The sequence below is a fragment of the Neovison vison genome, chromosome 1 (assembly GCF_020171115.1).
Source record: "Neovison vison isolate M4711 chromosome 1, ASM_NN_V1, whole genome shotgun sequence".
In the NCBI taxonomy this organism is placed as follows: Eukaryota; Metazoa; Chordata; class Mammalia; order Carnivora; family Mustelidae; genus Neogale; species Neogale vison.
The window spans coordinates 111,509,654-111,534,426 of NC_058091.1; the positions used below are offsets into that span (position 1 = coordinate 111,509,654).

Here is a 24,773-nt window from a genome sequence, read left to right on the forward strand (position 1 = left end):
TCAGTGAAGACAAATCACATTAATTCTTTTGGTAAATAAAAATACCATATGAGGGACGCCTGGGTGGCGCAGTTGGTTAAACGACTGCCTCCGGCTCAGGGCGTGATCCTGGAGTCCCGGGATCGAGTCCCACATCAGGCTCCCAGCTCCATGGGGAGTCTGCTTCTCCCTCTGACCTTCTCCTCGCTCATGCTCTCTCTCACTGTCTCTCTCTCTCAAATAAATAAAATAAAATCTTAAAAAATAAATAAATAAATAAAAATAAAAATACCATATGAATTCACACATACATGGAATTTAGGAAATAAAACAAAGGAGAAAAAAAGAGACAGAGAGAGACCAACCAAAAAACAGACTCTTAACTATAGAGAACAAACAGATGGTTACCAGAGGGGAGGTGAGTGGGGATGGGTGAAATAGGTGATGGGGATTAAGAGTGCACTTACCTTCATGAACACTGAGTAATGGATAGATTTGTTGAATCACTATATTGTATACCCGGAACTAATACCACACTATATGTTAACTTTACTGGAATTAAAATTTTTAAAAAGCACCCTTTCTCATTATTGAAATAGCATGTTTTCTATTGCTGATGATATTGTAAACTTTTGGGTAGTTTGGCAGTATACATCAAGGGTCATAAGAAGATGGAAATTTGGGGGACCATAACTTATGCAAAAAATCTCAATTGTGGAAAACTCCAGTTTCACAAATATGTTCATTGTGTTTCTAGTAGATGAGAAGAGGAAACAACTAAACCTTCTAAAGTAGGAGAATGATTAACTACAACTAATTTTTGGAATATTATGTAGGCAGTACAAATATAGTTTATTAGAACCAGGACAGGGGGGCCTGGATGGCTCAGTCATTAAGCATCTGCCTTCAGCTGGGGTCATGATGCTGAGGTCTTGGGTTTGAGCCCCACGTCGGGATCCCTGCTCAGCAGGGTTTCTGCTTCTTCCCTCTCCCACTCCCCCTGCATGTGTTCCCTCTTGCTGTATCTCTCTGTCAGTTAAATAAATAAAATCTTAAAAAAAAAAAAAAGAACCAGGACAAAATGTTTGTTTCCAAGCTTAAAGGAAAAGAAAAAGTCATTTTAACATTATTTATATTATTATTATATTTAATAGCAAATTTATATTAAAAATAGGATTATGTTGGAATAAGGGGGGTGTCAGGCATTTTTTTTGTTTTGTTTTGCAAATATATAAAATGTGGATATGAATTTTTATTCATGGTTGAAATGTATAAAGAAAGAAAGCACTATTCTGGGTATTGAAAAAACCGTGCCTTCTCTCTTGGCCACAACATTATCATGCTTATGACTATGGGGACAGAGCTAAATGTCTCTAGACCTTAGTTTTCCTCACTGCAGATATCATCCGGTACAATCTGTTCAAGCCTTTCAAACCCTAAAATTCTGTGATCTATAGTTTATAAATAATGAGCATAAAGAGAGATTTAGTTTTAGATTTCTTTCAAAATATTGTTGCAAAGATTATATGGAAATAAAACATCACTGGCTGGTGAACTTATAAACAAGACTATAAATAATGCATTTTAAAAGTTTGTTACATGCTTAAAATATTTTATGAATTTTGGAAAAGTTATAGAAAAAAGAAAGGGCCAATGAACAACAACAACAAAAGATAAAATAGCCAACACTCAACACATTTTTAGGATCACGACCTGAGCTGAAGGCACATGTGTAATCAACCGAGCCACCCAGGCAGCCCCCAAGAGAAAATTTTTAATGAAAAGTTACATTAAATATAAAGCAAAGGTCACTCATTTTTTGCTTAGTATATTTTTGTGTGCTCTACTTAATTATATATAATATACACTCATCTATAAAATATATAAATTTAATTATACATATATTGAACGAAAAAATACATTACATTTGGTTTTGTCAGTCAAAATCTATTCAGCTCTATCCACTTGTTTATCTTTTCCATTATATATGCAGACACACAAAAGAGGGAGGGAAGTAAATTGTCCAGAGGTTATTGAATTATGTGAGAGGTAGTAAAAGGACAAAACTTCATGAGACTCTAATAAGTATTTATGTTGAAATCTCCAGGATATCTAATAGAAGAACAACAAAACAATATGTAACAAATGGAATAACAAAGGGGAAATGGGATTTTGGAATACTTGATTAAAGAAGGAAAGAAAGAAATAAAGCATATAAGGAGTAAAGAGAAATAAATAGAACTCTCCTTTTTCATAGATAACATAATTGAATGATAGAAAATTCAGAATAATTTTCATATACTGCTAGAATTAAGTGAATTTAGCAATGCCACTGACCAGTGTATAAACATTATTTGTATTTCTATACTGGCAGCATGGAATATATCAAATGAAATTTTCTTTTAAAAATCATTTATAAATAGAAATAGAAACATAAAATACAAAAGAATAATTTTAATAAGTTGTGTGACTTCTATACCCAAAATTATAAAACATTATAGAGGCACTTTAAAAATCCTTAAATAAATGAAGGTATACACCATGTTTATGACTTTGTAAATTTGCTAATGTAAAGATACCAGTTTCTGACAAATTAACCCATTTCAATGTTATTTCAATCGAAATCTCAGAAGTTATTTTTTAAACATGTATCAATCAACAAGCAGATTCCAAAATGTATAGAGAAATGAAAAGAACCAAAGAAATCTTACAGAAGATGATAAAAATTGGACTTACTTCCAAATATCAAGGTTTATTGTAAACCTACAGTAATTAAGACCTATTAATTAAGACTGTGAGGTATGCATGTAAAGATAGGCAAATAGGGGTTCCTGCATGACTCAATCGGTGAAGTGCCTGCCTTCAGCTCAGGTCATGATCCTGGAGTTCACAGATCCAACCCCAGGTTGGGCTCCCTGCTTAGGAGGAAGTCTGCTCCAACCTCTCTTCTGCCCATTGCCTGCTTGTGTTCTCTTGCTCACTCTCTCTTTCTAAAATAAATAAATAAAAGTCTTAAAAAAAGAAAAGATAGACAAATAGAGCAGAATAGAGGACCTAGAGACAAGCCTGTGTATGTATGAGTTATGTCAAAGGTGGCATGCAGGGCAGTGGAGAAGAGAATATCAAAACATGGTTTCAATACATGATGAGGAGGTAGCTCCTACATGACACCACATTTTTTTTGTTTTTGTTTATTTTTTATTATTTTATTAACATATAATGTATTATTAGCCCCGGATACAGGTCTGTGAATCACCAGGTTTATACACTTCATAGCACATAACTTCCCCAATGTCCATAACCCCACCACCCTCTCCCTACCCCCCTCAGTTTGTTTTGTGAGATTAAGAGTCCCTTATGGTTTGTCTCCCTCCCAATCCCATCTTGTTTCATTTATTTTTTTCTTACCCCCCAAAACCCTTCACATTGCCTCTCAACTTCCTCATATCATGGAGATCATATGCTAATTGTCTTTCTCTGAATTACTTATTTTGATAAGCATAATACCCTCTAGTTCCATCCACGTCATCACAAATGGCAAGATTCCATTTCTTTTGATGGCTGCATAGTATTCCATTGTGTGTGTGTGTGTGTGTGTGTGTGTGTGTGTGTACCATTTCTCCTTTATCCATTCATCTGTTGATGGACATCTAGGTTCTTTCCATAGTTTGGTTATTGTGGACATTGCTGCTATAAACATTTGGGTGCACGTGCCCCTTCAGATCACTACATTTATATCTTTAGAGTAAATACTCAGTAGTGCAATTGCTAGGTTATAGGGTAGTTCTATTTTCAACTTTTTGAGGAACCTCCATGCTGTTTTCCAGAGTGGTTGCATCAGCTTGCATTCCCACCAACAGTGTGGGAGGGTTCCCCTTTCTTCGCATCCTCACCAGCATCTGTCATTTCCTGACTTGTTAATGTTAGCCATTCTGACTGGTGTGAGATGGTATCTCATTGTGGTTTTGATTTGTATTTCCCTGATGCTGACACCACATTTTTTTAAACTCAATTCTGATTAGATTATAGACCTAAAAATAAAAATTTTAGAAGATAATGTAGTAAAATATACTAATCACCAGATAGATGATAAACAAACATTTTTAAAAAGTACACAAAAAATAAACTGATTAAAAAATGGGTGAAAATTTCTTCCTATTTAATGTAACTTTTTATTTTAAGATGCTCTCTCTCTAATTATAAATTCTCTACTTTTTAACTACACAGTGCTTTGCACAAAATATATATTATTAAAAACCTGTTGGGAGTTGGTTATTCAATCTGCAGTATGATGTTCATGGGTGTAGTTTTCTTTTTTTTTCTTTGCATTTATCCTTTAGGTCTTATAACCCTTATTGAACCCGTAAGCTTTGTAGCACTACATGAACCTGTAGTTTTTTATCTTTCAGCCATCTTGGAAAAATACTGGTCATTATATCTTCAAATACACTATTGACATATTCTCCATACCCTTTTATTCAGAGACTCTAATTACATATATGTTAGCTATTTCATTTTGTCCAGATGACTTTCTGGCTATTTTCCATTCATTAGTCTTCATTCTTCCATCTGGTTATTTCTACTGACTTCCAGTTTCACCAATCTTCTCTTCCATTGTGTCTAATTAAGCCCATTTATTGAACTAACTTCAATTATTGTGGGTTTTTTCTCCCCTCTAGAATTTCCACTTGATTACTTTTCATTTAATTAATTTTCCATTTAAAATTCTCCATCTTTTCATCTAATTTCTTGGACATGTATTTGTAATTACATGTCTGCTAACTACAATATCTTCCAGTCCCTCCCCCCTTTAAATATAACTTTTCTAACACTGAACAATATGAAGTCTTATGTCAATGTTTCTCGTCTATCAAATAAAGGATCTGTTATTGTGAAAAATAAAACTACTTTGTTAATACTACTCGAAGCATCACCTTACAATATTGAGCTATGCTTAGCCACAAACTTTTATTTAAAAGTAAGGGGTTTATACAGGATTATCTCTAGGTTCTTTCCTAATTCTACAAGACTAAATCTATGGTTATTTTGGAAGATCTTCAGTATTTGGCCCTGTGCTAGATACTGAGGGGAACTCTTACCTAAATTTAATATTCAAGGCAGACTATTTAGATAGAAAGCTTAAAGGCAATTTTTCATCTTTTTCACTGCTCTCTTTGTCTCCTAGCATAGTCCTTGATGCAGAGCATGTGCTCCTTACTTATTGAATGAATGAATAAAAGGGTGATTCAGTTCATTGTATTAGAGACACAGAAAAAAGGCAGAACTCATGTTCTTGCTGTTAAAGGGTTAATATAAAATGGTGAATGGCTGAACACAGGAACTGAGAGAATAGGGAAGAGTTAAGAAATGATATTAACTATGCTCCTTCAAGCATTAGTACATATTAGATACTGTTTTGAATGTTCCGTATATACTACATCAGATAATAGTTAATTTCTCTGTAAGGTGGTTATTTAGTTAGTTTCTCTGTGAGGTTATCTACTTCTGAAACCAATATTACACTATATATTAACTAACTAGAATTTAAATAAAAAAAAAAATAGAGTGAGGTTAGTCGCCCTACCCAAAAATGGCAAAAGTGGAATTCAAATTCAGGTCTGTCTGTCCCCAAAGCTTTTAACCATTACTCTATGATGCCTAAGGTTTTAAGCTTAAGAGCAGGAAAAAAAAATTGTTTCACAGACAATTGAAAATCCGTAAGCTCAATTACACAACTATATAGAAATAGATCTGGATATACATACATACATATCATTTATGAGTGAGAAATATTTTTTAGTTCTGGAGGTTTTATTTTTCCCTCCTCTTTGGCACTTTTCTTAACCCTACAGGAAAATATCCAGTATCTTCCCCATCAATCCATAGCCCACCTGCTGAAAAGTAGAGAATTTTTAAAGATTCTATACAGCTTGAGACAGGGTTAGGTTCTTCATGAGCTAAGAATATATTGTTTTAAAAATACAGATATACATATTACATATACACAGTCACACACAAATACAGGAGAGAAAGAAAGAATGTTTTTCCTTTACATAGCAGATTGGCCAGAAAATCTTTCACTTGTCTAGCAGCTAAACATACCATGATTTCCAGAAATGGAATAAATGTCCTTGCTTTTTATTTTTTTCCCTCTGAAAGACACTTCAGCGAGGGGATGCTGTATCATTTGCCAAAAAGTAAATTAAAAAAAATCTCAGCAAAGTGAAGTTATTTCAGAAATCTTATTTTACACACATAGCCTGAAGATGACATATTTTTATCACCAGCATGAGAAATAAAGAGTCTAGAAAGAAGTTAATAGGATAAATAGACCAAAATAGAGTAGAGCAGTTTCTTTTAAAATGTCCAATATTCTTCAAATGAACACCTCTTTCTACTGCCAGCTTATCTTCCACAGTAGACTACCCTGCAGCCGTTACCCGAGGCAACCCAGACTCTCAGATGTCACCGCCTACTTCTCTCCCTGCCATTGCTCCATTTCAGCATCACTGGCATTTTTGGTGTGCGTTGAATATGTAAAGCCTATTTCCAAGTCAGGACTTTTGTACTAACTTTTCCTTTTGTCTGAAAACTTCTCCCCTCCCTCACCCCAGGTGTCTCCATAATTCATTCCCTTACTTCTTTCAGGTTTCTACTCAGATGTTACTTTTCCAGAGAGGTCTCTGGCACTCTTTATAATATAGTAACCTGTGCTCTGCCTTATCCTCACCATCCACCTGGGTACTATCTCCTTCCTTGCTTCATTTTCACCATCGGACATAATATATACTATTCACTTATTCTCTAGTTGCTAAACATCTCTTTCCTTGGGATACAAGCATAAAGAGGGAAGACCATTCATTTTGTTCACTTTTGTATCCATTAAATGGCTACAACAGTGGCTCACCTGGTGTCACTCTACATATTTGTTGAATGAAAGAATGTTGAATGTATAATAAGAAAGCATTTTGAGGAGGTTTTCAACTTTTCAAGCCTTTAGGGGATAATATTTGCAGAATATTATTCACAAATACTCTCTCACCTAGAAGAATCCTTATACATAGCTACAATGGGTTAAACCAGAAGTATTGGTGGATCTGTAGCTATCTTCATCTCAATTAAGTTTTCCATCACAATTCATGTAAAGAACATGAGATCTTTTCTGTTCTGTTAATATTTTCTAAGAATTAAAAATAGCTTACAGAACTCAATATATATTTATCGTATAGAATATATGCTTGTGTGTTTATATACATATATATTTTGTATACATCCTACCATGTACAAAGTTCTATGTCCTTAGAACCTCTTGATTATTTGATGAATAAAGATTCTATTTCTTTTCTTGCATCTCCAAATAAAACACAAAACCAAATGCTCCACACTTGTAAATTACCAAGGTATTAACCAAAGCCAGCTGCAACTTATAAATGCCCCATTTTTATAAGAAGACAATTTGGGCATGTGTTCTCCTTAGTATTATATAGCATTTGATATCTCTTGTTCATGTCATCCAATTTTTTTATAGTACACAATCTATCTTTATGAGAATTCCTTAAGCCCAAGCCCAATCACGCGTTCAGCATTCTCTGAAGAACCCAAGTGCATATGCACGTGCGCGCACGCGCACACACACACACACACACACTCGTTTTAAAAGTCCATTATATTTATATAGCATGGGTTGACAATATATAGGATTGAAGTTTTAATTTTATTTATAAAAAAGTACCTGTTATACTCATTAAGTTATTTATATGGGTGTCAATATGAAATCATGTAGAAATTGGACAGCAGCACTAGGAACTGTAACCTTACCTTACATACACAACGAACAGATGTTTAAAGGACATTGAATTTTCCTTGAAATACAAGTCATGCTCTGGTAAAAAGTGGTTAGAGAAGCACAGTAATATTTGTGAGCATCTGGAGAGTTTCTTTAGAACTGTAAGATCCATTACATAGTAACACTGACCCTGAGCCCTACAGATAAGGTGACAAAGTAACAATCCTAGCATAGAAGCTTTCCATCCTGGAGCAAGTGATTGGGGGCTTGCATGGATCCATAGTTACTTAGGTCCCAATCTGATTTGTGAAAATAAATTCTAAATACAAACATAACTACACTAGGCCCTTACCCTCAGTAGACATTCCGTTGGCTTATTGTGTGCTCTAAATCTAGGGCTATTGCATGGAGACTTAAACCCATTGTCCTGTAATATTAGTCATAGAGCCTCCTTTTACTCTTGAAAGGGTGCCCATTTGGAAAGAAGGGTATGGTCACCATACTTAAGCCCATCTATGTAACATCAAGTGAAAAGTTTCTTAGTTTCAGAGGCAGGAGCTATCCAAATCTTTCTGGGCCCACGGACCATGCCCTTGGAGAGATTCATTAAGAGGAAAGGCACGGAAAGGCTTTGGAATTCATTTTCTTTTGATCATTTATTTTTTTAATTTTCAATTTTTTAAGATTTTATTTATTTGTTTTTTTATTTATTTGAGAGAGAGAGAGAGAGAGAGAGAGAGAGAGAAAGAGATCACACATGAGTGGGTTGAGGGGCAGGGGGAGAAGCAGACTCCCCACTGAACAGGGAGCCTGGTGTAGGGCTCACATCGATCTAGGGACTCTGGGACTCCTGGATCATGACCTGAGTTGAAGGCAGACATTTAACTGACTGAGCTAGGCACCCCACTTTTGATCATTTAAAGAATACATCTTGTTGTTTGTAAATAATTTTAAAATTATGTTTTCATGTGTTTATATAAATTATTTAAAAATATGAATCATTTTTACTTCAAATTCACTTTTGTTCATATGAACCTATTACATAAATATCGGTTTTTCATAAGGAGGTTATTATTTCCTCCTCTTTTCCCAAAACAAACTCACTCTCTCCAAAATATTGATGGGTCCTTATCTTTTTCATGGAGCTGAGCTTCCTTATGAGTACTGAGGGTGTTGCCTTGACAAGTGTGGCACAGACCACAGCAACTCACCTAATTAACTTCCTTGCTGTCTCAGGAGGTACATGGTGTGGATGTACATGGTCATTTATATTACCTAAAAACAAAACAGAACAAAATAAGTCCAAGATTTAAATCACTGGATTATTAAAGTAGTATTTTGCCAAGTGTTAGGCAAGGAGCTTAAGTCTAAGAGAAACCTAAACCCTAAGTCAACACAGATTTTCGAAGTTTGATTTATTTCACCAAGTCTATAAAATACTCTCTAATATAGTGTTTAATTTTCCCTTTCACTTCTGTACATCTGTAGATATCTCTGTGTTCACAATTATAAGTATGATTCATGAAAAGCAAAGAAGACTGTTACTTTAGTTTTCTCTCTGGAATCCCTTTCTCCTTTCCCCACTGTCTCCTTTTTTCAGTTTATCCAAGGAGGTTGGACAGCAGACATCCAGGGCTCTAGCAACTCCAGTTCAGTTTTAAGAACCAAAAAAGAGCTATTAATTTTTATACCTTTTGTTGAAAAAAAAAATCTGGCTTCATTTGCAGCCACCCTTGCCACTTTAGTCTTCTTGGAGAAGCTTGTGTGATTCTAGGTCGCCCCTTCTCTCCCCTGTCTCTCTTGAGCCCGTATGTGATAGTCAGTTACTTGAGGAGGCTAATAGCCTTCCTTAGCATACTCGAATACAAATTGCAAGACATAAGTTTGTCTACCATTAACACAGGAATTTCTCCCCTTTCCCTAAAGGATAAACATTTGAAAATCAAGCAACTTCTATTTCATTTTTATTGATTAAAATTAGCATAGAACCATAATTGATCCTAGTATTTTTAAGGCCCCTTCTGTTCCTGAAATACAGGCTTGCTTTGTTCTTCTCTGTTTTTCTGGGCCCTTTCGCAAGTCTTATCAAGTTCATTTCTAAAATATGTCTTGAATTTGTTTACTTCTTTCCTTCTACAACTACCACACTTGATGTAGCTGAAAACAGCCTCAGAACTGGTCTTATTTTTCTACTCTTGCCTTGATACAGTCCTGTTCTCCACAGGGAAGCCACAGTGGTTCTTTAAAAACAAAAAAATTAGGGGCGCCTGGGTGGCTCAGTGGGTTAAAGCCCTGCCTTCAGCTCAGGTCATGATCCCAGGGTCCTGGGATTGAGCCCCGCTTTGGGCTCTCTACTCAGCAGGGAGCCTGCTTCCTCTCTCTCTCTCTCTCTCTCTCTCTGCCTGTCTCTCTGTCTACTTGTGATTTCTATCTGTCAAATAAATAAAATCTTTTAAAAAAATTAGTTCATTTCATTCCCTGCTTAAACCCTTCAATACTTACCTATTATTTTACAATGTGAAATATTAACTTTTTATGAGGGTTTAAAAGGCCCTGTAGTATCTGGCCCCAGAGAGCATCATCCCCTACACGCCCTCTGTTGTTCAGCCCCATCCTGGCATGAAGGCCTTTTCTATGGTCATAGAACAGGCCCTGCTCTGCCTACCAGAGCCTCTACACCAGCTGATCCCTTCCTCTGATCTTTGCAGAGCTGGCTCCTTCTGGGCATTAAGGTTTCAGCTCTAATATCACCAATTTAGAGAGGTTTACTACAGGCCATCCCATCTAAAGTTGTCACTTGCTCCCTTCCCAAGTAACTTCTTAATCACATCACATATCCATTACAACAGAGACAGCAAACAGGGAGAAAAAAAGATGTTAAATTTCCAAAGGCCAGGGACAAAAGAAGAAAGATTCTGGTAAGTTAGCTTCCCAGGCCTCTCATGGTTTGAAAAGTATTCAACTGGCTTGGTTGTCTTTGTCACCAGCAAAGTAGTAGGAGATACAAAAGAAAGAGTTCTTCTAGAAGAAAGAGAATGAAGAGCTGCTGAAGAGTGTCTTGTTAGTCACCCCCAATCTGTCTGCCCTGAGGTGGGGTGAGACTTTCTAGAAGACTGAAGACAAGTTTCTTCCTTTGAGATTTCTGAAGCTAGGAAGCTTGCCGGATTTCCTTGCACCAGCAGGACACATGGAAAACTACTTTCTAGGCTTTCCAAAAGGAGAAGGTAGGCATGCATGCATCCCAGTTCTCTATACCTCTGGGGGAGAGTGAAGGGAAGACGCTCTTCAGTTTCCATGATCCCAAGTGAGCAGGGCTGGAATTAGGTGAGGGATAAGACCTACCAAGCTGTACTAGCTGTTGCTTCTTGGCATTTCTAGAGACAACAAGCATCTAGAGGAAGTGGGCACTGGTGGGTTGATTGAAGACACCCTTTATGTATTCTCCTAAACATAGAAAATCACAATTGGCTCCACTTCTTCACTCTTTTATATCTGAGCTCATGGCAATGGGATTTTGAAGATTTTCCCTTCAAGGGATGGCAGTTTTAACTCTGACCTGGCGTTGGGACTTGCTTTGGCCAATAGGATGTGGTAGAAGTGACCATGTGGATTCTGAGCCCAAGCTCAAGAGAACTTGTAGGCTTCCACTCTGTCTTGAATCCCTATGGTCTCCTGGATTAGGCTAGCCTTTTGGAGGATGAGAGATCATGTCGAGGCTGGGATGACTTGTCCCAGTTGAGCCACCTGACTACCAGCCAATCTTCTTCTGACCTGCCAGCTGGTGGCAGACACGAGAGAACCCAACTGATATCAGCCAAACCCAGACTAGACCAGAAGAACTTCAATCAGTAGACTCATGAACAATAATACATGGTTATTTTTTTCTGCTACTGTTTTTGGGGTAGGAGATTATACAGCAATAAGCCGATGATACATGGAGTAAAGAAGCCAAACACTGCCTGAAAATACCACTTGTGTCACCTACTGTGATACTGTCATTCTAACAGAATCCACTGATGTGAGACAGACCTTGATGGGGAAAACAGACCCTTCCTCTGCCTCAGATGGCACCTGGCTCCTGATATGGCCAGCATCCCCAGGCTGGGGTCAAAACTGAGCAACGGCACCACAGCAGAATCAGCTGAGCAGTGACCACTGTTAAGGCACAGGATTAGCAAGAGACTATCTCTGTCTGGCTTTCAGTGCAACCAAGTCTTTAGATAAAAGACAGTGGACTTTAATGTGGCTATCCAAATGCTAATGGTTATTATGAACTTTTTGTTTAAAAAATAAAGAGCTGCTCTATATAAGAAAAGAAGAAAAATATTCTGTAGTTTTTGGTCCATACCAAAAGTGCTTAAAAATAAGAGTAGATTTATGAACAATCATTCGTTCCTTCACTAGCTATGTTTTATGACTTCTCATAATTACTTGAAAGGGGTTTTATAAACATAGAAGTTTACATTTAAAATGGATAAAACTGGGATTATGGCAAAATAATTTGACAGCAAGAATGTTGTTGAGTATTAAAAAACCAGGTAAATCTGTCACTTTTGAGAGAGAACAGAGTCTGGTCAAATTTATCTTGCCTTGCCTTAGTTGAGTAGTCAACTAAGCAAAGTGCTTTGTCTAGTTTTCTATCTTGGAATTTTTTTTTTTCTTTTAATTTAGCACAGACTAAAGCATATTGTCACACATTGCTTGAATAAATACATAATTTTAAGTCCAACTAAGGTATTTCATGGTTTTCTCTTACTAAAAATTGGTAAAATTGGTTCTTTTCTTAAAGCAGAGACTTATAGGCTTATTTTATTTTGTCTTTCTTTTATTATCGTGTAAGGGAAATTGTTGCCACATAACTTTGAGACCTCTGCTTTAACTTGAGCAACCCTTTAGTCAGTCTGTAGGATGATGTAGGGTTGCAAAATGTTTGTGTTGAAAAAGTGATTAAAGTCAATGTGCCAGAGTGTGGTGGATAAGAGCTTGGACATTGGAATGAGACAGACTTGGGTGCAGATCCTGGCTCTGTCGGGTTGGTTCAGGGCCTTAGTCCTGAGCTGTGAAAATAGGACAACACAGTTGTTGAAGGATTTCAAAAAGATGAACTATGTAAAGCACTTAGCACCATGCTTAGCAAATGATTTTTTAAAAATGATTTCATGAGAATAATAGAAGCTAAATAAGTTTTAAGTTGAAAATAAATGCTCCAAAAGATGTTACAATGAAAAGAATCACAAATCTGTAGCCATAAACCTGATTCATGTACTAGCTGACCATTTAACTGTGCCAATGCTGAAGTAGTTTTTTAAAATGTTATATAAAGAGTTCCTTACTTAAAAACACTCAGGAGTTAGAGCAAAGCTTTACTGGAGGTCCTTTTTCATGTTCTAAGAGTAACAAGAGATTAAATAGTTGTGTTCTCTTTGTCAATAATGAAAATTAACCTTTAGTGAGGAAAAGGAGTGAGGGTACAGATGATGGGGACATTTTCAACTAATAATGGTCTTGTTGTCTTGATACTTTGCGATCCACGCATGCGCGCACGCACACACACACACACACACACACATACACAGGAAATAAATAAATATCCCTGTTCTGAGAATCTGTTATATGTAAGAACAAATTATCCTGTGATTACTTTAACAGCATAATAATTTAATTCCCTAGATAGCATACAAAAAAATCAACCTTTCTTTTTTTCCATATAAACTCTTGAGATTCAGTCTATGCTTTGTAATTAGAATACTGTATGTTCTCAGTTACTTAACCTCTACAGGGCTCATTTCAACAAATATTTGAAGATTATATTAAGAAAAAACAATTCATTGTACTAGGTGCTCTGGGTATTGCTGAAAAAGGAGAAGACTTCATTCCAGTTCTCCAGGAGTTTATGGTCATGTCAGAGGGCCACATACAGATGTGTGTGTGAATGTGTGTGAAACAAGGCAGCGGAAAGTAGAGTGTCATTAAAAAGTGAGTATTCTGCTGTCTAGAGGTGGGAGAGAGCTTGGTGACAGGAAGAAACCCTGTTACAGAGAACAGGATACAAGCTTCAGAAGGTGGGCCGAATTTCAATGGCTACCTGGAGGTTCAGCTGGAGGCAGCTGAGGAAGAGCAGGGAGAAAGCGCTGGGTGTGTTCATTCTGTGGTTACCAGTGGTTATTCTGGTTGTGGCCTCCTGTGCATCTAAGGGGTGTGAGGGTAGCGGTCTGAGGTTACACTGTTTCAGGCCTGGAATTCCCAGAAAAGGATTTAACTCAGTATAGAAAGGAACTTCATTTTCCTCATCAGAATAGGTAGAGAGGTGAGTTTGTTCTCTGCTGAGTCGTAGTTTTTCTTCTCTCCTCTCTTGATTCTTTCAACGAATATTTATTACAGAACCAGTAAACTCATCATTTCACAAATAATTATTTAGTTACAGTGCCCTTTTTGGTACTATGATTCTTGATGATTTTTATGCAGATTTATTTAGACTGATAAAGCAACAGATACATTCTTGCTCCCCAGAAGTTGTTGACCCTCATGCTTCTACATATTAATAGCTTCCCCCCTCCTCTGAACATTCCCAGTATTTGTATCTACTTTTTTGCACTTTGTATTTTCATTTCATATTATCATTGTGTATGTGTATACATGCCTTCTGTTTCTTACAAAATGTTAACCTCCTGGACGTGGGGCCCACGTGCAACCTATCTTCATATACTGCACAGTGCTCAGCTTAAGAGCCATTTAAAATGTGTTGAATGAATGGTTTAATTAATATCTGCTACCTAGAGAAATCACTAGAAAAAGTTTAAATGTTTTAAGTTACATATTAATTTTTACGTGGAAGATTCCTGCTGGAAATGACTGAAAAGAGTACTTGAGAGGCAATTTTCTCAGCTCTCTTAACACCACTGCTTCATTAATTTGTGGGCGATAGAAAAAATACCACACTAGTTTATGTTTGTTGTATTTTTATTGCAACAGTAATACATATTCACTGTAGAAACTTTATATTATCATAAATAATCAAAAAGAAGAAATGAAAATCTCCCATAATCATAACTCAGAAATAACCACAGTTAATGGTTTTAGAGGAGTTTTTAGAGCTTTAAGTAAATACGGCAAATCTGCCCTTCAGAAAGACAACTATTCTGTGCTCCTCTGTAAGTGTGAGGATACTCCTCATTTATGCCAACACTGTATATAATCACCAATTCTAATCCTGGAAAAATGGGTAGGGACAAAGTCATTCCTTTAGAAATTAATTGCTTTGAATACTAATTTAATGGAACATTTTTTTCATGCGTTTATTGACAATTTGTATTTCCTCTGTAAATGTCCTTTTCACACTTTTGCCTATTTTTCTATTGGGATATTTATCTGTCTCCATTTATAAAAGTATTTTCGAGAGCTGGATGTGTATTAATAAACATTTTCCCCAGTCAGGCGTTTGTCTTTTACCATATTTCCTTTCAGGGTCACCGATCCCTAGGAAGTAAGTCTAATAAACTAGGTGAATGTCAGATCTATGATCACCTCTTCCTCTCATTTCTAAGCTGAGTCAGTGTGAGGAGCTAGAATATCTTCCAGGAATGGAAGCAAACATAACCACCACCAGTGGAATATTATTTTCTCTGTGAGGAGAATTATTTTCAGAAACGATGGCAAAAATAGCCTTTAAAAAATGTAAATGACCTTACTTTTGATGATTACTAAAAAATTAGAATGGATATGTCAACTTTCTGTTTACCCTTAAGAACATTATATGTAGTACTGGTGTAAAAAGGAAAGAATGGGGAGTGCATGCTAGCGATGACAAGTCATATTTGGTAATTATAGTTAACAGTACCGTCTGTTCAGCCACTATTGATGCATTGAAGTATTTCCATGGGATATGTATGGGAGTCATGTATGGCTGTGCCCTGCCAATTCAATAGAGAATGAACACTCTTATAGTTTGGTAACTAAGAAGTTAGCTGGGGGCAATGCTGAAATTCTTTCTTCTTGGAAAATGGAAACTATGAAGGAGGAGAAAAGTGAAAGAAACTACAAAATGAAAAGGCAAAGTAACATGGCTGGGAGTACAGAGGTACAGAAGAAAGAAAAAGGAAAATAAATAGCTGTGTTAACCCAGGAGATTGAGAAGTGAGGCTCAGAAAAAAAAAAAAAAGTACATTCTTTAAATTTATTATGGGACAGTTATCAAAATAGGATGCAATATTCCTTTTATATCGTTTAAATTTACAAATATGGAACAGTTTTTTAAATGTATGAAAAGGAATTTATTCCTTTTACCCTTCCATCTTCCATGGCGGGTAAATGTTGAAAGCAGTTTGCTTTTGAAATCTTTTTAATTTTTTAAAGTCACACATGCACACAGCTAAACCGGGCGCTAGAAGCCCTGCAAGCTGTTTGCCAGAATTCAAAGTCCTGTCAGATCTGTCTTATTTTCAGATGTGCATTCACCAGCAGTAGCTTCAGAAGTGTGTGGAAAAACTGATCATTTATAATTGTATTTGCGTTGTATAAATAAAAGGTGCTCAATTCGGGCTGTTTCTATTTGAAGTCACTTCAAAATTCAGTGAAAAGAACTGACTTAAAGGGCCAAACCCTAGGGCTATCATAGTTTCTAATTATGAAACCAGCCCAAATTTGAAACCTTTCCTGGAAGAAAAACCAGGATTATTTATTGACCTAGGACTGTTGGTGCAGAGTGAGCTACAGATAATAAAATCTTTATTTTGAACCATTTCTCACTTTCTTCCAAACTCTTGTTTAGTTCAATGCTGTGAGTAAGGAAAGGAGCAATTTGAGACTGAAGCAAAACTATAACAGTAAAATCATAAGGATTATGAAATTACTAAAAAGCTTGCAAAAATAACACTAAAATACAGTTGATTTACTTGTACTAAAACACAGATTAGAGGCAAAATTTCATGCTTTCTCTTAAGTAGTTTTAAAGCCTTACTTTAAATACTACCAATTAAATGTAAATAAGGGAATATGATAATCTATCAGAGAAATAAAGCCTGGATGCTCTTATTTCAATTCACTAGCAAATGAAAGGTACAGTACAATTGCTTAGAAGAAGAAGAAGAAAAAAAGGTTCAAATAGGGGTAGCACTTTTCTAAACATTAGAGAATGATCAGCAAAAGTCTGATGAAGTTTTGTGAATCACCGTTTTTTCAAATGGCCATTCAAGCAGCATGACTCATGTGATACCCTCCCTCCTTGGCCTCTTTCCACAGTCAACCAAAAATTAGTGATGAAAATCACATGAGGAGAAAATGCATCAAGAAGTTTCAAATTCTGACGCATAAACATGGTTCGCATCACTAGGGATACAAGACTAAAACTGCAGGTATTTTGATTACAATGAAAGGCAGGTTTAAAAACCACTAGTTGACTTCAACAGCTTCACTTAAATGAAGTGGAAATGAGCTATCTCCTAAACTTTTTCTTAACATTTTTAATTTTTGCCAGCCTAATTTTATTACCTGATCTGTGAGCCCTGACACGTGAAGCATATTTTTCTGGTTTAAGGTAACTTTTAAGCTTACTGATTTTCACTATTATGGATCAATAACATAATTTATAATATTTCCCCAACTATGGCAATACTGAACTAAAGAACATTAAACCAATTTATCCATTTTCTAATGCCTGATTACTTTTCTGAATTCTATAATGGTTTTGTTTTTCTTTTAAATATATGTATACGTATATATATATATGTGCATATATATGGATATATGTCCAAATATATACCCACACACAATATGTATATAGGCCTACAAACCTACATATATACCCCACTATGTGTGTGTGCGTATGTGTATACTCGCACACGCGCACACCCGCACGCACGCACACACATTTACCTGCAGAAAAATGTTACCTTTACATGTTCAAAGGGATCCCAAAGAGTTCAAAACCCAGGATTCATGGCACCAACCCATGGAAAGACACGATACTTAAAATCACAAAATAGTTTTATGTCCTCTGAGACAAATGATGCCACACTAACCTGTGCACATGAACATGAGAAGGCGGGAAGGATCTCTTGATTAACTTTACATAAAACTCCTGACATAAAAGTGAAAAATGAAACACAAATCAGATCTTTTTTTAGCTCAACTGTTATAAAGCCAATTATCTACCTGTGAACGTATGCCACATACAATACTTTGAAGACACTTCATAATCAAAGTGAGACACTCTAGCACCTGCATCCAACAGTCATTCTATCTGTGAAACTGCTAATAAAACATAAACCTGAAAGGCATTATTCCTAGCTCGGAGGCAACATTGTTGTAATGAAGGAAAAACCTGTGCACGAGTTGGCGGAGTCCTATCTTGCGGAGTCCTCCGTCCTCGTCGAGTGGGAGGGTCACACTGGGAGAGACTAATAAGGGCAGAGATGCGTCCCCCTTCCCCACTCGCAGGGAGCTCGCTCGGGCCACTCCTCGGCGGTGCGGCAGCCCGGGCCGGACTCCACTGCGCCTCTGAGGGGCTCAAACGCGCTTTCAAGGTAAGCTGCGCAGCTTTGCCACGGGCCGTTTACACTTGATCTCTCGCACACATGCCGGGTCTATGTCATCTGCTCGTGTTTCTGGTCATTTGCGTGCATCTGCTTTTCCAGAAAACGTAAAAACTGTGCCGCACATGTCGATGTGTTTTGGCAGCGGAATAATGCACACCTGCAGTTACGCGTTCCCATAGGTAGCTCCATGATGGGACCAAGAGCGTTTGGCACGATGCGGCCACTTTAAAACGCTACACAGAATGTAGTTCGTGTTCAGAGGCTCACGTAATGCAGGCTTTATGCCTTCTACTTTAGTTCTAGGTGGCTTTTCTGGCTGCGTGTATTCGTAAAGGACAGCTATGAGCACTGCTGATGCGGGTGAGAACAGACTCAGAAGAAAAAAAAAATATTCATGGGTTAAATGCACAGAACAGATAAACTCGATCTAAATGCATGCCGCTAGGTCACATTTTGGGGGCTTCGTGTAGAGACGTTACCGACTGGAAGCGAGGAGACTGTTAAGGGGTATAAACTGGAAGACCGAGGTTCCGGCGCCTCGCTCTCGGGTCGGGGGTTCCTTATGCCGACCTGCGGGTATTTCTCCCAAGTGCAGCTTCGCAGGACTGCGCCGGCGGGGATCCCGGCGCTTGGGTCTCCCCCAGCCCCCGCCGGGGTCGCGGCGTCCGCCGTTGCTCCTTAACGACCCTGCAGCACGCGCAGCGCGGCCCGACCGAGCGCCGCCGCCGTTCACGCCGTCCCTGCAGCCGTCGTCGTCGCCGCGGCCGCCGCGGGAACGTCCCGCTCCGGCGCGTGGAGAACGCGGCCCCCCGCCTCCGCCGCCTCGGCCGCGAGATCCAGCCGCCGCCGCCCTCAGCGCGCCGGCGCCGACGCCGCCGCGGCCGTGAGAAGGGAGGCGGCGCCGCGCAGCCAGCGAGGGCACTGCGGGGTCCCGAAGAAGTTTGTTGGCGCGGAACCAAGCGCGCCGCGGTCGCCGGGCACGCGGGCTCCTTCTGAGCAGGCGGGCGCGTAAGCGGAACCTGCCCCGCGGAGGGCGAGGGAGGGAGGCAGCCGGCGAGCCGGCGGTGGGCCGGCCAGGTTGCAGGAGGCTCCAGAGCGCAGAGAGGTGGGGAGACAGGCAGGTACCGGAACTCTTTGCCGGCCTCAGGGCACTGTGGGCTGGGAATCCAAGAGAGGGGAACCCAGAACCCTGAGAACGCGGAGAGTTTTAATTGAACCATCCAATAAATTGCAACAATGAGTGATCCTGAGCCCTAGCTTGAGATTGGGGAGTGCAAGGGGAAAGGAAACATTTGTGCTGCCTCCTTCCAATCACAATTCCAAGAAGGTTTGGTCCCATCTTCTGCTGGGCTCAGAGAAGTCTGAGGAAAAACAAGGTGGGGTGTGTGTGTGTGTGTGTGTGCAGGGATGGTTGGGACCTTCAGCCTCCTGAAGGTCCAACATCTCTCCTTACCCCGACCCCCAACAAAAAGCGAAAGAGCGATAGTACTTACTATTCTCAGTCCAAACCAAGCGGTACTGTCATTTTAACGAGGTTTTTTTTTTTTTTTTTTAAAGAAAAAAAAAAACCCACAAAACCCCTCAAACCAAAAAACAACTTATCAAATGTGTGGTTTCCAGCATGTCTTTGCTGATGCGTGAGGAAAGAGCTATAGGACTTTGAGATTTTTGATATGCACCTGCAAAGGAGGAATTGAGATGTTTAAATGTTCAGGTGGTGCAAAATGTACCTAAAATTTCTTCCTGAGGAAGGTTGACGGGATTCTTTGAGTGGGAATATCTCTTCAGGGTGGAAAGGAGGAAGGGGGTTTCCAGGAGTAGAACAATTCATTCTTTCCCTAGGGGAAGAAAATGGAGGAGCTATCTGGCATGTGCTTCCATGAGGTTCTGTTCAGTCTGATCTCTTAAACTTGCTGGCCAGACATCTAAGTGGGGTTTCCTGGGAAAGAGGGAGAAGATGTAGTGATAGAGCAGGGGAATGAGCCTGAGCATGATATGAAAAGGTCAGGGAAAAACCAAAAAGGTGAAAGAAAACCAAATGTGATCATTATCACAGTTAGGACATTATCTCTGTATCGGAATCATTGGAAACCATCTAAACCAGACAGAAGCCCATGGTATTCTCCAGAAATAGAAAATTTCCATCTCCTTTATGATCCTTCTGTTTAATCTCTCCTGCTGAAATTATAGTTCATTTTCCCCCAGCAGGCAGTAAAGCCTAGTGGGTATACAGAGTGGATGGTTTTAGGTGTACGAGAATATATGGAACTAGAAACCATAGTTGTACACAGAGGTGGATGGAGGGGGTGAGGTGATGGTGTAACTGGGTGATGGGCATTAAGGAGGGCACATAATGTGATGCTCACTGGGTGTTATATGCAACTGATGAATTATTGAGCTCTACATCTGAAACTAATAATGTACTATATGTTGGCTAATTGAATTTAAATAAAAACAGAACAAAAAAAGAAAGAAACCATATTCATATGGCTAATTGACATCATAAATATGAATTCAAGTGAAAAATGAAAAATTAGCAGGAATACAAACTAGCAGGGCTAGAGAGATGCTAATATATAACCAGAAAAGGATGCTGGAAAAAATGGAATGAATGGGACTGGAGTTGGGTTATTCAAGGCAAGTTGCATTAAGGTCATATATTTTAAAGAGACAGAGAATAAAGAGGCTTAGCAGAAGAGCAAGAGAGAGGGCATTCCAGCCAGAAGGAATGGCATGTGTGCAGGCTTAGAGGTGGGGGTGAGAAGTCATGTGCCTGGTAAGACAGAGAATCCAAGCTGGATGAAACCGGAGATGAGGAGAGCAGATAGCACTTGCCAAGGAGAGATTGGAAAGGAGAAACTGAGAGGCAAGGGACTCTTTGGGGTGTTATTTTGTAGGCCTTTTGTGAGACGATCAGGTGAGGAAGTCTGGAAATTGTTAGATGGCAGGTGCGAAAGTGGGAATAATGGGCCTTACCCATGATATCCCATGATATCTATGAAGCCCACGGGGTCTTGACACCTCTCTTTGGGAGAAATAAAAAATAATCATGAGATTGTAAGATTATTAGATCATGAAGTTAGTAGGGCCCTTCAAATGGGAAAATTAGAAAACCTTGATACGTAAGGAAAATATATACATCTATGTTAATTTAAAATTTTAAGTGGCATTGGATCACTGATATAGATATATCTGTGGAAATGGAGCTAGAGAATTGAAATCCGAAAAAAATGTAGGGCACTCATAATGATGGAAGTTGAGAATGGTACCAAGAAAAGTTGACGGAGACGATAGCTCAGAGAAGTGAATCAATAAAACAAGTGGTTGAGGGTGAAGAGAATCAGTTAAGCACATTCAAAGGGAACTTGAGGTTGGACACTTTCTGGGAAATAGGCACTAGTTTTGACATGGCAGGAGAAATAACATAGAAGTTTGGGAAAGTGTGTTAGAGTTGATCACTTTTAGGGAATTATAAACATTAAGAACCAGGGAATCTATTTTCTGTGATGGAAGAAAAATACAGTAGTATTACTTTTTGTGCATTCTTTAAATAACTGAAATTATGTTCACTGAGCCTTCTTTTAGCAATAATTCTCCACCTATATCTTCTATAAATATCTTCCATAAATGTTAAATACATAGTGGATATATTACTTAACAGTTTGAGCCTCCATTTGTTTAATTTTGAAAATGTGTTACCTTACACTATATTCATTCTACAAATTGATCAAGCAGGCACCTACTAAATGCCAGTGCTTAAACATTATTTAATGTTTGAACAGAACACAAATGATAAGATACTTCTTTTCCTACAAGATGTTCCGTATAGAGACAGAATGCACGCAGGTTATTAAAATGCAGTGTAGACCGCGCTGAAGCAGAGGTGGGTTCTGAGCTCGGCTGGATTGCAAGGCAGTGAGTAAATGAGCTCTGTGATGGATCTTGCAGACTTCATAGAGGACATGGCATTTAAACCGCATGTGGAAGACAGAGTAGATGATCACCAATTGGAAAGGAAATGGAAGGACATCCCAGAAGCCAAAACCACATGAGCTGAAGCCTGGCACATTTGGAGAATTATGACGAGTTTGATGGTGTAAAGTTCATTTGGAAGGAGTTAGCAGGCCATGAGACTGGTCAGATGAGTTGAGGACCCTGCTGTGAGAGAGCCTTGAGAGCTTCCCTTAGAAATGGCCAATGAAAAACCACCAGGAAACGTTAATAAAGCAGAGCACTTAAGTGATTCGCTGTTGCAGAATTCTTGAGCAGTAGGGAGATAGAATCAAGCAGAACCAAACTGAAGGAAAGGAACATAGTTAGGAGTCTGCTGCACTTGGACAGATCAGAAATGGTAAGGAGGCGAGGTAAATTATTTTTTGTAAGGATGAATAAGTTGGTATGGATTCAAAGAAAAGTTCTAAAAGTAGATTTGATAGACTTGAAAGAAGCTTGATTTGGGAGGGATAAAGAATGAATTGATAAAGTTTTTAAAATTTCTAACTTGAGTTCTTAGGTGAAAGATGATGCCTATAATTAAAATGTAGACGTCAAGAGCTTTCTCCAGATTATAATGAAGGCAGACACCTTGCCTAAGCTTCAACAGACTTCTGCCAACTAACTTCAATTTCAATGATAAAATTATGAAATCATGCTAGATCTGGTTCTGAGCTCTTGGGAATTTTTGTCCTAGTATTGGCTTAGAATTTGGCTCTATAGTCATGGCCTTTCAGCTGGTTTTCTCGAATAGTTTATAGATTCTGCTGTAGCTTCACTAAAGATAGATTCTAAAGATTGGTAAAAGAACAGATGTGTAACACCTGTTGTTTTTGCTTATTTACAAGATGTGTGACTTCATAACACTATGGTCAGATTTTCTTGGAGTTATGTACAGTATTGGAGGGGAGTCAAGTTAAGATTTGACCCTTACCCAGCCACACAGCATTTCTCTTTATAATGAATACTCTGAAAACATGGGTTCTGTTAGTCATTTGACAAATCAAATTGACTTTTCTCGAAGTTGAAATGTAGTGTTGCTCATTTAATGGTCTATGCAAAGCAAATTAGGACTCTTCCTATTTTCTTCTTTCGCCTCTTTCATTTTCTTTCCCATGTTATTTTCCATTTCTGTCTTAACTCTAATGTTATGACCCTTTACCTAATACCAAATTTCAGAGATGCAGAGTGAGCATTATAAAATGTTAGCAGGCATAACAGTAAAAACAATTCACATACCGGAGGCAGATTTGGTTTGGTTTGGTTTACTCAAAAGCTTGTGCTAAGAAGTCCCTGACCATCCTATCTAGCAAGCCTGGTGTTTCATCGGTCTACTTACTCTGCGTTTCTTTACTTCCTAGTGACTATCTTGCAAAGATAACATATGCATTTGTTAGTTTTTGGTCTCCATGACCAGAGTGTTGTCTCCTCCCATGGCCCATAGTGGGAAGCTCATTGTACAGAGAGAATGAAAGATTAAGGTTTTCCACTGTTCCTTCCTTCCTTTCTTTCTTTTTCTTTTCTTTTTTTTTTTTAAAGAATTATTTATTGAGAGAGAGAGAGATTGAGAGCACGAGAGGAGAGAAGGTCAGAGGGAGAAGCAAACTCCCCGTGAGCTGGGCACCCGACACAGGACTCGATTCCTGAAATCAAGGATCATGACCTGAGCTAAAGGCAGTTGCTTGACCAACTGAACCACCCAGGCACCCATTTTTCCACTGTTTCTTTCTGTCCTTTTTGTGTTCTCTGTACATAAATCTAGATTAATAAGGAATTTTTTAAAGATCCATGTCTTAATTAAAATATTTTGGTAGTTGCCTTATGGGGTTTTCAAGAGCTGAATAAGGGAAACTTAAGGGATAGTGACTTTCCTTTTTAAATTACCTTACCCCAACCAGTATCCAATACTGTTCCAGTTGGCCAGGATGGTGAGAATAATGGGTTAGAGGTAGAGTCATAGACAGACCTTCAGGCAACCTTTATCTCTTTGTTGTCATGGCAATGAGAAATCAGTTCCAGACATGGCTATCTGCAGGATTTTAGAGCGTTCGTAGGCTCCAGCACTGTTGTCTGCTTGAGACTGCCAGTACTGGGCACGTTCACAGTTATGACTTTGGTCCTTTGTAGTGCTGGGAAGGAACTGCCTGGGTCTGGCTAGCATCTTGATAGAGAATAGCTGAAAATTTAAAGGAACTATAATGGGATATGATAGTATATCCCACATCCTGATGGTGTAACACTGCTTCTTAGTCAAGAAAAACATGACTTAGGTCTCAGTCTCTGGAATCTTCTCTATGAGCCCTGATATTTTGTATCTGTAGAATGGGGACCTGATTCTTATCTTCTATACCACCCTTAGGCCCAGGCAAAAGGTCCCTTGTTCTGGGCCTTACATTTTGGAAGGTCTTTGTATGGCCTTACTCTGGATGTGCTTCTTCTCTCAGGGTTAGGAATCCACAGAGTTAGGGGACCTGTCCACCCAA

The 24,773-nt window shown here is 38.5% G+C and overlaps 1 protein-coding gene across 1 annotated transcript in view; it reads left to right on the plus strand.

Annotated features, from left to right (window-relative positions):
- Positions 1-19,527: 19,527 nt before the first annotated feature.
- The window catches only part of COL19A1 (collagen type XIX alpha 1 chain), a 325,236-nt gene continuing 319,990 nt past the window's right edge, over positions 19,528-24,773 (plus strand). Inside the window, exon 1 of the mRNA XM_044253886.1 lies at positions 19,528-19,673. The gene's annotated coding sequence lies outside the window, so the exon portion shown is untranslated. The remainder of the gene's footprint in view (positions 19,674-24,773) is intronic.